Raw genomic sequence first — 18,254 nt, forward strand, 5'->3', positions numbered from 1 at the left:
TGCTTTCTGATGCTCTGCTTTGCCAGCTGGTTTTGTAGGGTGAACTTCTGGTAGGAGTTCTATGGGATTCAGTGATGTGGTCTCTTTGATCTCCTTGTCTGGATGTTCTAGGGTTTCCCTTTCATGTTTGTGTGGGCTCTCTTGTTGTACTTGGGTTTTATCTGTTGTTGGTTTGTTTGTTGGTGGGTTCTCTCCCCCAGCAGGTTTACTGGTATTCACAACTCCTACCTTATTTTGTATGTGATCAGTGGCAGGGTGAAGGCAAAATGGATTAAGACAGCGGGAGAGTACTCTATGAGATTTAAAGTACCAATAAGTAGAGAACAGATAGGAGATCCTTTGTAGAGGTACAGTGATAACCATGATATTTCACCCAACTAGCCACTTTTTATGAAAGGTGAAAGAGAGATAAGACTCTTACTTTGAGTAGAAGGAATGTGAGCTGAATCCAGAGAACAGAGTGCTTGTGCAAGTTTAGATGGTGAGGTATATTGAGAGTAAAGGATAGAAACTAGGCATAGTGTGTGAGAGAACAGAGTTAACCACAACAGTAATAAAGCTCAGGAAGATAGTGAAATGGGCCAAGACCCAGGAGGCATGCTGGTAGTATTTACAATTATATGGAACAACAATTAGTTACAATAATACTGGAACAACAATCATATGACAAGAAATATATGATCTGAATAAAAAGAATAGAAAGCAAAAGACCAAGAGTAGTGTTATTGGAATACGAATGAAGTGAAAGAAGAAAAATTAAAATGCAATATGAGAGAACAAGGAAAACCAGCCAAACAATGCAATTAAACAAACTGGAGAAAACTAAACAAAAAGAAGAGAAATAGAAAATAATCAAATAAAAGAAATAAAAATATCAAAAATATATAATAATAAAAATAATCCACCATGTTGTGCTGTCTGTGAAGTGCCTTGATAAGGAGCAACTTGCACCCTGCCTCTTCCCTCTTCGCTGGCCTGGATGCTGCACATTTTCAAGGTCCCTTCAGGGCTGTTTAGTTCCCCTATTAAATTAAGTCTCTCTGGGGACTGCTTTCCCTCTGCTCCCCTGCTGCCCCACTTTGATCAGTCCATGAGGTGTCCTGATTTGGAACAAATCACGTCCCTCCTCCTCCCCCCTCTTTGCTGGCCCAGCTGCTGCGAGAGTTCCTTAAACACCGGCTGAGCACCTATTTTTTTTTGTAAATTCCTCTTGTTTGCATCCGCTGTTCTTAACAAGTGCCTGGCTTTTCACACAGCCAAATTCTCTGACCAGTCTGGAGGCTATCCAGGTCAGGGTCCCTCACAGCCCAACTCTTGTCCTTCCTCCAGGTGTTACCCAGCTCCCCAATTTCTCTGGTAATGTTGTAGCTGGTGACCACAGTCCCAGCGGGGGACACCACCTCTGTGCTTCTCCCACTTCATCTTTATTCTCAGCACTCCCCACTCACACCCTCCATCCCCCCAGGGACTTCAAGCATCCAGGTCTCTCCTGATTTGGGGCTGCCTTCCCTGCTCTGGTAGGGGAGGGAGCTGTGGGATTATGATTGCTGATCTGGCTCTCTTCCAAAGCTCCTGCAGCAGCCAGGTGCCAGGCCGGGGACCACAGCAGCCTTGGTCCCCTTGTAGGTCCCCGGGACCTTATTGTACCAGTGTAATCTCCTTACCATCTGATTTCAACGTCCTCTATATTTTTGGCTTCCAAGCTTCATAAAAGTTGGGATTCCATTGGCTGTTTACTCTGTTCTTTAGCAGGTTGATTAGGTGTCCCAGTTGGGTACATGAACAAGTAGGTTCAGCTCTCATCTACCTCACCTTCTTCAGTCCCTTGTATTTTTCCTTTAGACTATTATTCATTTATTTTCACCCTGACCTTTATTATCTCCTTCCTTCTACTCAGTTGGGGCTTTGTTTGTTGTAGTTAAAAAAATTTTTTTTAATAGCTATAACATTAGATTGTTTCTTTGAGATTTTCCTTATTTCTTGAGATAGGCCTGTATTTCTATAAATTGTTCTCTTAGGACCGCTTTCCCTGTATCCCATAGATTTGGAGTTGTTCTGTTTTCATTTTCATTTTTTCAAGGTATCTTTTGATTTCTTCTTTGATCTCATTGTTAACTCATTCCTTGTTTAACAGTATGGTATTTAGTCTTCCCATGTTTGTGTGTTTTTCGGTCTTTTTCCTTGTAATTAATTTCTAGCTTTACTCCATCATGGTCATAGAAGACTGCAGTGAGCTCTGAGCCTTGCTGTCTGCTGCCAAAAAAGCCTGGGGCAGTGCACAGAGTTGGATGGGTGGCACCTCAGGGAGTAATCAGCGTGGGTGGAATGGTGTTCACCAGGCTAATGCAGGCTCAGATCTGGCTGTGTGAGGGTGAGGGCTCAACATAGGAAAGATGGTGCAAACTTCTGGCTTTGTAATAGGAGGGCTCAATACAGGGACAATGCTGTTCATTCCTTCAGCCCTCACCCTGAAGCCATATAACCTGGTTTCTCCTTGTATGTCACTGGTGCCCCCTGACCTTCTGTCCTCCACCAGGGCCCCGGGTGAGTGCCTGTGAGTGGGAGTCTATGCATGGACCCTTTAAGAGGACACCATGGTTTCCAGAGGCTCTCCATCTCACCCGGACAGATGGAATCCCTGCTGACATTCACAGACAGATGTTTTGTGGGCTTCTTTTTGACACTGGTGCTCTGGGCTGGGGAACCCATGTGAGCCTTGGACCCCCTCACTCCTCAGGGAGCATTTCTTCAGTTGAGATCCCTCCCAATTCTCGGTCATCACATGTGGGTGTGAGGCCAGCCCATTTGGCGTCTCCACCCCTCGTTCTATTCTTGATGTGACCTTCTGTATATCCTTAGTTATAGGACTTCTGTTCAGCTAGTCTTCTCATAGTTCTCCAGGTTGATCGTTCTGTAACTTAGTTGTAATTCTGATGTGGTCATGGGAATAGGCAAGCAGAGCATCCACCTACTCTGTCATATTAACTGGCTATCTTTTTAATACTGAATTTTTCCAACTCTACCTTTTTTTGATTGATTGATCTTTTTCTAGTGTACCATTCCCCCCCATTTATCATCTTTATTTGTTACATAAAAAGTATAAGGTACCAAATGTGAAATTATTTGCCAAAAGTCACGCAAAATTCTTTTTATTAACTCATGGACATGGATAAGATTCGGGGGAGGGGTGGGTGGAAGTGGAAGAGGGTACAAGGGGGATAAATGGTAATGCAGAAATACAATAAAAATAAAATATTTTAAAAGGTTGCAGAAAAGGTGGCAGTGGTTTATCAGCAATCCCAGAGACAACACTGGAGCAGATATATCAGTGAAGACAATGAATCAGGGAGTGTTTAACAAAATCCCTGATGTGGTACTTAAAAGTAAGCAAGATTATCATAATTGAAAAGTTGTCTAAGAGGCCATTACTAAAGAGTTTTAATTCTTTTGTGTAAGTTTTTAAATAATGTATCATTAACATTTTTGAGGCTGATATTAATGACTAAATTTAAAATATTTGTCAAAAAAAAAGAAAATCATATCGAGATCAAAATACATACCCAAAAGAGTTTAGATACTGAAGGAAAAATAAAGTGTTCCAACCCTAAACCTTACAATATTTGCATTCCATTATTAGAAGTCAGGTTTTCATTTGTACTTAAATCTCAATGTTTACTTGCTGCCTTTTTTAAATTTATTTTTTAAAATTAACAAATTTTTTAGAGCACCTTTCATTTCACAGAAAAATTGAGTGAAAGTACTGAGTTTTCATCTAGCCCTTCACTCTTCTTACCCACCACACCCACAGCCTTCCCCACCAACAATCTCTACCAGTGTGGTGTATTTTGTTTTTATAATCTATTAACCAAGATTGACATTTGATTATCAACCAGAATCTATAGTTTACATTAGGATTTGCTCTTTGTGTTCTACCTTCTATGGTTTTAGACAAATGTATAATGTATGTATCTACCATTATAATATGTTACAGAATAGTTTTTTTTTAAATCCTCACCTGAGGATATGTTTATTAATTTGAGAGAGAGAGGAAGAGTGGGGAAAAAGATAGAAAGAAAAAAACATCAATGTGAGAGAGAAACGTGGATCAGTTGGTCCCATACATATCCTGACCAGGGATCTAACCTGCAACCCTAGTTAGATCAGTCAGGTATGTTCTCTGACTGGGGAATGAACCCACATCTTTTGGTGCAGAGGATGATGTTCCAACCAATAGTTTTCTTGCTCCCCAAATTGCCTGTGCTCCACTTATTCACTCCCCTCTCTTTCCCACTGTTCCCTGGCAAACACCTATTTATTGTCTCCATAGTTTTATCTTTTTCAGAATGTCATAAAATTGGAATCATACAATATGGAGCCTTTTTTTAGACTGGCTTATTTCAGTTAGTAATATGCATTTAAGTTATATCCATATCTTTTCATGGCTTGATAGTTCATTTCTTTTTAGTGCTCAATATTCTATTGTGGTTATGTATGATTCATCTGCTGAAGAACATCTTCTGGTACACCATTTTGATCCCTTCTTATTTCTACTTCTGTGTACTTCTAGGTTTTTCATACTGGTTACCCTGGGGATTACTATTAATACATTAATTTTATAACAATCAAGTTTGAATTAATACCAACTGGGTTTTAGTACTATACAAAACTGTTTTGATTCTGTTGCCTTCTTTATGTTGTATCACAAATTATGTCTTTATGTACTTTGTGTTCAGAATTATAATTCTTGTTTTATGCATCTGTCTTTTATTTAGTTATATAATTTTTTGAAATATAGAAGTTTTTGAAATATAACTGACATGTAACACTGTAGAAATTTAAGGTGTACAACATATTGATTTGATTCATTTATATTGCAATATGATATCGATTGTAGTGTTAGCTAACATTTCTATCACATCACAGAATTATCATTTCTTCTAGTACTCGGGACAATTAAGTTCTAGTCACTTAGCAACTTTAAAATATCATTTTGTTGTTTGCAGTCACTGTATTTGATCTCCAGGACTTATTTATCTACTAGTTGCAAGTACGTACCCTTAAACTATCCTCCTATTCTCCCACTCCAGCCCCTGGTAGCCACCATCCCACTCTCTTTTTTGTGTTCATTTGTTTTTATATTCCACATATAAGAGATATCATAAGAGTTTTTGTCTTTTTCTCTCTGACATATAACACTTAGCATAATGTCAACATCCATTGTTGTTGTAAACAGCCAAGATTTCCTTTTTCTCATGGTTGAATACCGTTCCATTGTAAATACTGACCACATTTTCTTTAGCCACTCATCCATTGATGGACACGGGTTGTTTTCTTATCTTGGCTATCATGAATAATGTTACAACATGGGAGTACATATATGTCTGGGATTGCTTGAATGTATGCAGTTCTATTTTTAATTTTTTGAGGAACCTCCATATTTATTCTTAATTTTTAATGCTGACATTAGTACAGATGGTCCCATTTCACCCTGTACTCTGCCCTCTTACATTCAGCTCCTACTCCCCCTTCCATCTGGCCATCAGCACACTGCTGTCTTTGTCCATTGGTTATGTATATATATTTTTTGGCTAATCCCTTCACCTTATTTCATCCAGTGTCCCCTCTCCCCACCACTCCAACAGCTGTCAGTTTGTTCCATGTCTCTATGCCCTGTTTCTGTTTTGCTCATCTAATTTGTTCATTAGATGCCACATATGAGTGAGATCATATGGTATTGTCTTTCTCCGACTGGCTTATTTCACTTAGCATAATGATCTCCAGGTCTAAGTATGCTGTCACAAAAGGTAAGAGTTCCTTCTTTTTTACAGCTTTGTAGTACTCTACAAAGTGTAGATGTAGCACAGCTTTTTTTGTCCACTCATCTACCGATGGGCACTTGGGCTATTTCCAGATCTTGGCTATTGTAAATGGTGCTGCTGTGAACATAGGGGTGCATATATTCTTTTGAATTTGTGTTTTGGGATTCTTAGGATATATTACCATAAGTGGGATCACTGGGTCACAGGTGGTTCCACTTTTATTTTTTGAGGGAACTCCATACTGTTTTCCACAGTGGCTGCACCAGTTTGTATGAGGAGCTTCCATATTGTTCTTCATCAGGTTATAATCCCACTAATGGTGCAGAAGTGCTGTCTTTTCTCCACAGCCTCACCAACATCTGACATCTGTCTTCTTGATGATAGTGGTGTCTTGATAGTGAAGATATCTGGATGTCTTTTTTTGGAATATTTTATATTTAGTCTCTGCTAACTTTTAAATCAGATTTTTTGTTTTTGTTATTGAATTGTATGAATTATTTATAAATTTTGGATATTAATCCCTTATGTAATACAAAGTTTCCAACATTTTTAATTTCCAGAAGTTGCCTTTTCATTATGTCAACTGTTCCCTTTGCAGTGCAGAAGCTTTTAAGTTTGATGTAGTAAAAACTTGTTGAATTTTTTTGTTTCTGCTTTTGGTGTAATATCCAAAAAGATAATTGCCAAGAGCAATGTCCAGGAGTTTCTTTTTTATGTTTGTTTTCTTCTAGGAGTTTTAAGATTATTGGTCTTATGTTTGAGTTTTTGATCCATTTTGATTTAATTTTTGTGAGTGGTGTAAGATAAAGGTCCAATTTTTAAATTTCTGCATGTGTTCAGTCAGTTTTTTCAACACTATCTCTTGAAGAGACTATCCTTTCCCCAGTGAATGTTCTTGGCTCCCTTATCAAATCTTACTTCACCATATATGTGGGATTCAAATTCTGGGCTTTCTATTCTGTTTCACTGATCAATGTGTTTATTTTTATGTCAGTACTGTACTGGTTTAATTACTATAGCTTTTAGTATAGTTTGAATTATGAGGATGTATGATACCTCCAGCTTTGCTTTTCTTCCCCCTCATGACTGCTTCAGCTATTTGGGGTCTTTTTGTGGTTATATACAAATTTTAAGGTTGTTTCTATTTCCGTGGAGAATGCTACTGAGATTTAGATAAGGAATGTATTGAATGTATAGATGGCTTGGGTAGCATGGACATTTTAACATTAACATGAAATGCCCCTCCATTGGTTCATGTCTTTGACTTCTTTCAGCAAAGTCTTGTAGTCTTCATTGTACAGATCTTTCACATCCTTGGTTAAATTTAGTCACAGGTATTTTATTGTTTTTAATGCTATTGTAAATGGGATATTTTTATTGATTTCTTTTTCAGATGTTTCATTGTTACTGTGTAGAAATGCAACTGATTTCTGTGCATTAACTTTATATCTTGCAGCATTATAGAGTTTATTTATACCCAAAGAGTTGAGTCTTTGAGATTTTCAACATATAATGTTTTATCATCTGCAAATAGTGACAATTGTACTTTGTTCTTTCTGATTTGAATGCCTTTTCTCTCTCTTGCCTGATTTCTATATTTTTCATAATTTTGTATTTATTGATTTTAGAAAGAGGGAGGGGGAAGAGAGAGAGAGGAGAGAGAGAGAGAAACAGTCTGTTGTTCCACTTATGCACATATTCATTGGTTGATCATTGGTTGATCCCTCATGTGCACCCACCCGGGATTGAACACACAAACAATCCTGGCACATTGGGATGATGCTCCAACCAACTGAGCTATCCGGCCAGGCTTGCCTAATTTCTGTAGCTAGGACTTGCTTTACTATGTTAAAATAAGAGTGGTGATACCCTTGTATTGTTCTTTTTTTTTTTTTTAAGAAAGAGGGGAAGGGAAGGAGAAGGGAGAAAAACACTGTGTGGTTGCCTCTTGTGTACCCTCTACTGGGGAGCCTGGCTGGCAACCCAGGCATGTGCCCTGACTGGGAATTGAACTGGTGACCCTTTTTTTCATAGGCCCATGCTCAATCTGCTGAGCTACATCAGCCAGGTCTTGTTCTTGATCTTAGAGGAAAAGCTTTAAATTATCCTCCTTTGAGTACATGGTTATCTATAGGTTTGTCATACATGGTCTTTATTATGTTGAAGGTTTTTTCTTCTATACCCAGTCTGTTGAGATTTTTTTTTTATCATTAAAGGATGCAGTATCTTGTCAAATGATCTTTCTGCATCTATTGAGATGATCATATAATTGTTACTTACCTTTCATTCTATTAATGTGGCATATCACATTTGTTTAAACCATCCCTGCATCCCAGGGATAAATCACACTTGGTCATGGTATATAATCCTTTTAATGGATCCTTGAGTTCTGTTTGCTTGTATTTTGTTGAGAATTTTGCATCTGTGTTCATCAGGGTTAATGGTATATGATTTTATTTTCTTGTAGTGTCCATATCTGGCTTTGGTATCAGGGTGATTCTGGACTCAGAATGAGCTTGGAAGTGTTCCTACCTCTTCAATTTTGGGGGAAAGTTTGAGGATGATTAGAATTAATTCTTCCTTATTTTTTTTCTTTCTTTTTTAATTGTTATTCAAGTACAGTTGTCTTCATTTTCCCCACTACCACTTCCCCCCACCCCAGTCATCCCTACCTCCCACCTTCAATCCTACACCCCTTTGGCTTTGTCTGTGTGTCCTTTATACATGTTCCTTGACAACCTTCCCCCCCACCCCTGATTATCTCCTCCCACTTCCCCTTTGGTTACTGTCAGTTTGTTCTTTATTTCAAAGTCTCTGGTTAAATTTTGCTTGCTTGTTTGTTTTGTTGATTAGGTTCCACTTATAGGTGAGATCATATGTATTTGTCTTTCACTGCCTGGCTTATTTCACCATGGTACATTTACACAATGGAATACTATGCAGCAGAAAGAAAGAAGGAGTTTCTACACTTTGTGACAGCATGGATGGATCTGGAGAGCATTATGCTAAGTGAAATAATTCTTCTTTAGGTATTAGGTAGAATTTGCCAGTGAAGCCAACTGGTCCTGGGGTTTTCTGTGTTGGAAGGTTTTTGATTACTCATTCAACCTCCTCATTCATTACTGGTCTAGACTTTGTATTTCTTTTTGGTTCAGACTTGAAAGGTTGTATGATTCTAGAAACTTATCCATTTCTTCTAGGTTATCCAATTTGTTGGCATATACTTGTTCATTATAATCCTTTATGATCTTATTTCTATAGTGTCCATTGGAATTTCTTTTCTTTCATTTCTGATTTATAGGTCTCCTCTCTTTTTCTTAGTAGTCTTGCTAAAGCCTTATCATTTTGTTTATCTTTTTGAAAAGCCAGCTTTTATTTCTATTGATTTTTCCCTATTTTTTTGGTCTCTATTATTTCTACTGTGATCTTTATCACGTCCTTTCTTCTGTTAATGTTGGGTTTAATTTGTTCTTTTTCTAGTTCTTCGAAGTGTAAAATTATATATATTTTGTAATTAATTTGCATCTCAGAACTGCTTTTGTAGCACCCTATAGGTTTTGGTACATTGTATGTCCATTTTCATCTGTTTCAAGTTATTCATTAATTTCTCTTTTGATTTTTGTTCTTTGGTACATTGGTTGTCCAGGAGTGTGTAGTTTCCACATATTCGTAGATTTTCCATCTACAAATTACTTTCTACCTTCACACCATTGTGGATAGAAAAAGTACTTGGTATGATTTTGATACTCTTTTAAAAACACTTCATATTGTTTTTCAATTAGAGTTTACATTCAATATCATTTTCAATACTTTACAAAGTGTTCCCTCCAATATTTCCACTACCCACCTGGCACCATACGTGGTTATTGCAATATTATTGACTTTATTCTCTATGCTGTACTTTACATCTTAAATTTACTAAGACTCATTTTATGTCCTTTATATGATCTATCCTTGAATGTTCCATGTACATTTGAAGAAGAAATGTGTATTCTGCTGTTGGATGGAATGTTCTATAGATGGTTTTTAGGTCCATCTTGTCTGATGTATGGTTCAAGTCCACTATTTTCTTGTTGATTTACCTCTGGATGATCTATCCACTGTTGAAAAAGGAGTATTAAAGTCCTCCATTGTATTGTTGTCCATTTTCCCCTTCATATTAGTTACTATGTGCAATATTTACAATTGGTGTATGTTCTTCATTGATGGATCCCTTTTATCATTACATAATGATAGACATTCCTGGTATCTTTTTTGGCTTAAAGCCTATTTTATCAGGTATAAGCATAGCTAATGCTGCTTTCTTTCACTCTCATGAAATACCTTTTTTCATGCCTTCATTTTGAGTTTATGTGCACCCTTAAGGCTCTAGGGAGTCTCTTTTAGGCAGCATATAATTGGGTCTTCTGTTTTCATCCATCCAGCCACTCTATGTCTTTCCGTGAATTCAACCCATTTACATTGAGAGTAAGTCTTGGTATGTAAGGACTTACATGTTTCTGGTTGTTTTTTTTTAAATATATTTATTGATTATGCTATTACAGTTGTCCCATTCCCCCCCCCCACTCCACTCCATCCTGCCCACCCCCTCCCTCCCACATTCCCCGCTATAGTTCATGTCCATGGGTCATACTTATAAGTTCTTTGGCTTCTACTTTTCCTACACTATTTTTACCCTCCCCCTGTCTATTTTCCACCTATCATCTATGCTACTTATTCTCTGTACCTTTACCCCCCTCTCCCCCTCCCACTCCCCTATTGACAACCCTCCACGTGATCTCCTTCTCTATGGTTCTGTTCCTGTTCTAGTTGTTTGCCTAGTTTGCTCTTGTTTTTGTTTTAGTTGTGGTCGTTAATAACTGTGAGTTTGCTGTCATTTTTACTGTTCCTATTTTTGATCTTCTTTTTCTTAGGTAACTCCCTTTAACATTTCATATAATAAGGGCTTGGTGATGATGAACTTCTTTAACTTGACCTTATCTGAGAAGCACTTTATCTTCCCTTCCATTCTAAATGATAGCTTTGCTGGATACAGTAATCTTGGATGTAGGTCCTTGCGTTTAATCTTGGCTAATGTAATTATGATGTGCCTTGGTGTGTTCCTCCTTGGGTCTAGCTTCTTTGGGACTCTCTGAGCTTCCTGGACTTCCTGGAAGTCTGTTTCCTTTGCCAGATTAGGGAAGTTCTCCTTCATTATTTGTTCAAATAAGTTTTCAATTTTTTGTTCTTCCTCTTCTCCTGGCACCCCTATAATTCGGATGTTGGAACGTTTCGAGATGTCCTGGAGGTTCCTATGCCTCTCCTCATTTTTCCGAGTTCTTGTTTCTTCATTCTTTTCTGGTTGTATGTTTTTTTCTTCCTTCTGGTCCACACCGTTGATTTGAGTCCCAGTTTCCTTCGCATCACTATTGGTTCCCTGTACATTTTCCTTTGTTTCTTTTAGCATAGGCTTCATTTTTTCATCTACTTTTCGAACAGATTCAACCAATTCTGTGAGCATCTTGATAACCAGTGCTTTGAACTGTGCATCCGATAGGTTGGCTATCTCTTCGTCACTTAGTTGTATTTTTTCTGGAGCTTTGAAGTGTTCTGTCATTTGGGCCTTTTTTTTTTTTTTTTTTTTTTTTGTCTCGGCGTGTCTGTTACTTTAAGGGGCAGAGCCTTAGGTGTTCACCAGGGCGGGGTAACGCTGGTTGCTGTGCTGTGACGCTGTACGTGGGGGAGGGGCCAACTGGGAGCAATGGCGCCCGCCTCACTCTCCCCCGGCTTTCAATCTTCCACTCCAATACCCACAATCAAACTGGGCCCCTCTGGTGCTGGTTCCCGAGTAAGTGGGCCTGTGCACACTCCAGGCCCCTGTGGGTCTCTCCAACAACCTCTCCTGTGAGGCTGGGAGTCTCTCCTGCTGCCGCCCCAACCCCCCACGGGCGTTTTCAATCAGAGGTTTGAGAGGTTTGAGGCTTTATTTCCCGGAGCTGGAGCCCTGGGTTGCGCAGTCTGCTTCGCTCCCCGCTGTTCGCCCGGTTTATCTATGCACGAATGTGGGGCCGCAGGGTGCTACCCACTGCTCAGCCTGCCCCGTTCTCTGCCACTCTGAGTCCGGCCCTCTCGGTTTATCTGTGCACCAATGTGGGGCTGCAGGGTCTGCTAGTGGTCAGACTGCCTGCACCTTTCGTCCCACACTCCGCCAGGCTCAGTCCCGCCACAGCCACGCGAGTCCTCTCCACCCCGGTGCCCGTCTCCACCCCTCCTACCGGTCTGGATGAATGTTTATTTTGTGTTTCCTTGGTGTTGGACCCCCTTGCCGTTCGATTTTCTGTCAGTTCTGGTTGTGCGAGGAGGCGCAGTGTGTCTACCTATGCCGCCATCTTGGTTCTTCTGGTTGTTTTTTATTTCATTATTTATTTTTCCCTTTGTTTCTGCCTACCTTTGCAAATTTGTTATTTTCTGTGGTGGTATGATCTATTTCCCCTTTCTTTGTCTTTTGCAGATCTACTCCAGGTTTTTGCCCTGTGGTTACCATGGGGCTTACATAAATAATCCTATAGATAAAGCAGTCTTTATTAAATGATAACAACTTATCTTCAATAGCCTCTAAAGTCCCCACCCTTTTACTCCTCCCTTTTATATTATTGATGTTACAATTTGCCTTTTTATGTTGTGTATATATTAATAACATATAGTTGATATAGTCATTCCTACTACTCTTTACCTTTATACTAGAGTTGAGTGGTTAACATACTATCATATCACAGAGTTACAGTTTTCTAAGTCTGACTGTACATTTTTGACCTTTACCAATGTGTTGTGTGCTTTTCTATGTTTTCACATCACTAATTAATGTCTTTTCATTGCAGCTTGAAGAACTCCTTTCACCCAGTTTTGCAAGATAGGGCTAGTGGTGGTAAACTCCGTCAGCTTTTGTTTTTCTGTGAAAGCCTTTGTTTCTTTTTTCTATCTGAAGAGTAACTTTGCTAGATAAAGCATTCTTGGCTGGCATAAGTATTCTTTTAATACTTTGAATATGTCACTCCACTCTCTCCTTGATTGTAGGGTCTGCTGAAAAATCTGATGGCCTTTTGTAGGTTACATTCCCACCACACACTCTTCCCCTGCCACTGCCTTTAAGATTTTTTGTCATGAATTTGTGACAGTTTTATTATAATGTGTCTTGGAGGTCTTTTTGGATTGAGATAATAGGGTTATCTATTAGCTGTGTGGATTTGTATGTCCAAGTCTTTCCCCAGTTTGGAGAAGTTCTCAGTTACCATTTATTTCCCTTACTTCTCTTTCTGGAACGCTGGTTAGTTTGATATTTGTGTCTTTGATAGAATGCCATGGCTTACATAGAATTTCTTCACTCCTTTTAATTGTTTTTCAATTCTTTTGTGTTACTTCAACATTCCTATTCTTCAAGTCACTTATTTTTTCTTCCATTTGGCCTGCGCTGTTACAAATGTCTCTGCTGCATTCTTCACCTCATTCGTTGACTTTTTTGACTCCACAATTTCTGTGTGGTTCTTTTTGATAATTTCAATCTCTTTGGAAAATAACTTATTTTAGTCATATATTTTATTTCTGATTTCACTGAGTTTGCTTTTCTGATTTTTGTTACTTGTTGAGTTTTTCCCATAACCACTGTTTTGAGTGATCAGATCACAATATTCCATGCCTTTGAGCTCAGTTGCTGGACAACTGTCCTTTTTAAGGTGATATTTCCTTAATTTTTCATATTCCTTGTAGTCATACATCAGTACTTTCACATTTGAAGTAGTAGACATATCCTAACTGTGCTTATTGACTTCACTGGATGGGATGTTATGTTCAATGTATTGTTATTTGTGGGTTTTTCTTCTGTGTTTGTGAAGGTGAACCTGCTCCACACTTCTTGCTGCCTATCATACATGAATATTTATGTCTTCCTTGTTTCTTACCATTCACAAATTTGGTACTGGTAACCTCTTTTTTGTTTCCTAGAAGGTAGAGCTTTAGCTCAAATTTATAGTTTCTTCTTAGCAATCTGACTATTGCCTGTTTTCTGAGCATGCTCCTTGTCTACCAGAGCACATTCCTGCAGTCATAGTCAAGAATGTGCTTAAAAAGCCAGTAGCAGAGTGTGGGGAGGTATGGGTTTAGCACTCAGCACATTAGGGGTGCCTTTCTATATGGTTGGGACATCCTCAAGGGATGGCACTCACAGAGGCTTATGGGTGGACTTTCTGATGAGTGCAGTCCCACTAAAGCCTTTTGAAATTCTTTCTTTAAAAACATTTTTTTTTATTTATTCATGTGTAGAGGAGAAGGGAGGAAAAGAGAGGGAGGGAAACATCTATCCACTGCCTCTTGCAGTATGCTGGTCTGCAACCCAGGCATGTGCCCTAATTGGGAATAGACCTGGTGACTTTTCATTTTGTGGGAAGATGCTCAACCAACTGAGCCACGCCTTCACAGCGACTGTTGAAATTCTTATCTGCCTCTTTCCCAAAAGCCTCTCTCCCTCCAGAGGCAGAGCTTCCACTTTAGTACTCTGGGTCAGGCTGGTTGAGTGAAATGGGTTTCTCCAGCTGTGTCCCATTTGGTATTCACTTGCTGCTTTCCGTTTTCCTGCAGGACAGATTGCCTTTGCCAGATAAATCACCCCAGTTACTGTTTCTTTGGGGAAAGGAGCAATAAATACTGGGAAAGTTTCTTAGTGCCTCCATTGCAAACAAAGTTGTATTTTTATTTCTTTTTTCCCCCTAGTGGTGTGCTGGATTCTCCCTGCAGGAAGACTGGTTTTCTGCAAGTTCTCTCATGCATGAGCACCTACATCAGCACTCACCCAATTTTTGCCTGATAGTGGTCAGAGGGGTCTAGGTTGTTTCACTGGTTTCGCTGGTTCTGTAGCCTGTTTGAGAGGTTTACCTGTCTCTTACCAGCTGCACTGATGAGTGAGATGTTTCCTGGGTGCTTTAGAATAAGGTGCCAAGTCCTAAAGGACCCACCAAGGTGCTTTTGTTTGTTTGTGTATGAATGTCTAACTCACTGATTAAAAAGGGAGATAAAAAGGAGGAATGTCTTATGCCATTATGTTGTTGACATTATTCCTACATATTTTCTTTTAAAACCAAATAGTAAAACTAAAGCAAGGTTTACAAACCAAAAATACAATAATAATGACTTTTACATTTATTTATGTAATTACGGTCACCAGCCTTCATATGCCTCTGATTTATTGTTTAGCATTTTCATTTCAGCCTAAAGGATTCCCTTTAATATTTGTTGTAAGGCAGGCCTACTAGTGAAATACTCCTTCAGTTTTTGTTTATCTGGGAATCTCTTCATTTCTCCATCTTTGCAGGATATATAATTCTTTGTTGAGATATTTGTCTTCTATCACACTAGTTCTGGCCACCATGGTTTCCAGGGTGAAACTGGCTGTTAATCTTGTTGAGGATCTCTTGCTGTGATGAATTGCTTCACTCTCAGTGTTTGGCTTTCTGTGATCTTTCTTGGTGTGGATCTCTTTGATTTATTGTACTTAGTAGTTTTGGGGCTTCTTTGTTGTGTAGTTTCATGCTTTTCATAAAATTTGGAAATTTTTTGGTCATTATTTCTGCAGATATTCTATCCACCCCCTGCTCTCCCTCTTCTTCTGGGACTCTCATTATGCTTATGTTGGTCTGTTTGATAGTGTCACAGGTCCCACAGGCTCTGTTCACTTTTCTTCATGGTTTTCTTTATATGCTTCCCTGATTGGATAATTTTAATTATCATATAGTCAATTGCTGAGTCTTTCTTCTGCTTGCTCAGTCCTCCTGTTGTACCCCCCTAGTAAATTTTTAATTTCAGCTTTAAAATTTGGTTCCTATTGGTAATATATAAATCTCTGCTGCTTTTTATTTTTGCATTTTATTTATTTATTTTTAGAGAAAGGGGAAGGGAGGGAGAAAGAGAGGGAGAGAAACAGCACTGTGTGGTTGCCTCTCATGTGCCCCCAGCCAGGGACCTGGCCCCCAACCCAGGCATGTGCCCTGACTGGGAATCTAACCGGCAATGCTTTGGTTTGCAGGCCGGTGCTCAATTCACTGAGCTGTTCCAGCTAGGGCCTCTGTTGCTTTTTTTAATTTGATGATATGTTATTCTCTTGGTTTTCTTTAGTTCTTTGTCTATATTTCTTTTAGCTCTGTCAGCATATTTAAAACAGGTGAGTTAGTCTTTGCCCATTAAGTCCAATATCTGAACTTCCACAGAGACATTTTCTATTACTTTCTTTTTTTCCTGTGAATGAGTCATATTCTCTCATTTTTTGCTAGCCTCATATACTTTTGTTGTTATATTTTGAACATTATAATTTGGCAGTTATGAAAATCAGTTTCTCCTCTCCTCATGGTTTTATGATGTTTGCTTTCACTGTTATTGTTTGTTCTGTGACTTTTCAATATTATTTTCATAATATCTATTCTGTTGGGTGTGGCTACTGAAATCTATCTCATTGGCTTGGTGGTCAGTTGGTATTTTAATAATTACCTTAAAACCCATGAAGCCAAAGTAAAAAAAAAATTATATACATTTATTAATATATATTACATATGTATACACTGTTTTATAAGTATATTTCTATAAAACAAAATATATTATATAAAATATATATAATACATTATATACATTTACACATATTTTATATATTATTTCAATATATTTTATATATAACATATTATACTTATATATTAAATAATGGCATGTTTATATATCTTATGTTACACACATATATAACTATTATTTTATATATAAATATAAATGTATAGTATGTTTATATATTACATATTATACATATTATATAATATATAACAGTATATTATTTATATATATTATCTATAACTTACATTATACATATTTATATATAAATTTATAATATACAAAATAAACAAATATAGTATTTATATATAAAATATACTGTTATACATTATATAATGTGTATAATATAATGCATATATATACTATATATTTGTTACATATAAACATATATTAAATATAAATATTAAATATATTGGTTTATATTTGTGTTATATAAATTTATATGTAAATGTATATATTGTAAGTTATAGATAATATATAAATATGTTATATATTTATATTTTGTATGATATATATTGATGTATATTTTAAAATATGTTTATATGTATTTTTTTTACTTGTAACTTCATTTTGTTTTAGATAGCACTGCTCAAAAACCATTCTCACTGTTTTAGACTTTAATTGGAGTACTGTTCTTGCCCTGTATCTTGTCCCATATAGAGCATCCAAAAATGACCCCACATTTCAAGGGAGTTATAGTCACTCGATGTTATGATAAGCAGGAAAAAAATAGAATTGCTTTTTCTAATACTTATAGCATTTAACAGTAGTAATTTAAGCACTTTGAGCCTCTTCAATTTCTAAAGACTGATGTATTTATAAAGTCTAAGCTTGGCCAGGCTGTTTATAATTCTGCCTTAGCTTTCATTTCATGAATGAGTGGAGACTTAAGGTCAGCCAGGAGTGAGAGATTGTGGGTCTCTTGGGCCTTTTCTGAGTATGCATGTGGTCATTCTTGATTTCCCAGTATATGCAGGGGCTTTAAAAAGCCCTATTCTCCACCTACCTCCTTTTCCAAGCTCTTCCTTCCCAGGAGTTTTAGTCTTTCTATTGCTTGCTCTAGGCTACTATAGCCAGTAGTTTTGCTAAGTGTTTTCAGCAAATTCCCAAATGTTACCCTTGCTTTGATCCCTCAGGGAGTGACTGGGCATGTCCAAACACCCAACCTCAGTTTGCTGAAACTAGAGTCTGCATTGCTCCCCCGGGCAACAGCAATGCAGTCCAGGAGTTCACACTCTCAGCAATCTGGGGAATGGGGGACAAAAAGCAGGCAATTTAAAATGCCACAGTGATCTCTTATTGCAATACAACAGATTCTTTCTTCATTATGCTTTCTTCTGATTAAGTTTTTGGCCAGACTCCAGAGTTCTGTCAAAGCTGATTCTGACAGTTTTTGTCAGTAGTTATTGTGGAGATAGAGCCCCACTCCACCACAGTTAGTGACTTTGCTCCTCTCATTTTCTTAAAATTACTATTTTGTACTCATATAAAGAACTTAATCTCCTTCAGACAATGATTTTAATAGTATATCATTCTCATCCACATGTAAACAGGAAAATATAAGCCAGATATACTGCTTAAGATATTCCTAGACTTCTTCAAGTTCACTGCCTCATCTGAATCACTTTTAAAATTAGTATTGTTGATGTTTGGGTTTTATACACAATACTGCTTTCTATCCATGAAGAGAGTTGGTGATGTAGAATCTCTTAAAAGAGCACTTTCCACTATTATCCCTAAGGACTTCACTCCTATCCACTGACACCCATACACAGGCAATAACAACCCAACATTGTAACTGACACTTGGCCAATGGTG

The sequence above is a fragment of the Desmodus rotundus genome, chromosome 8 (genome assembly GCF_022682495.2).
Source record: "Desmodus rotundus isolate HL8 chromosome 8, HLdesRot8A.1, whole genome shotgun sequence".
Taxonomy (NCBI): domain Eukaryota; kingdom Metazoa; phylum Chordata; class Mammalia; order Chiroptera; family Phyllostomidae; genus Desmodus; species Desmodus rotundus.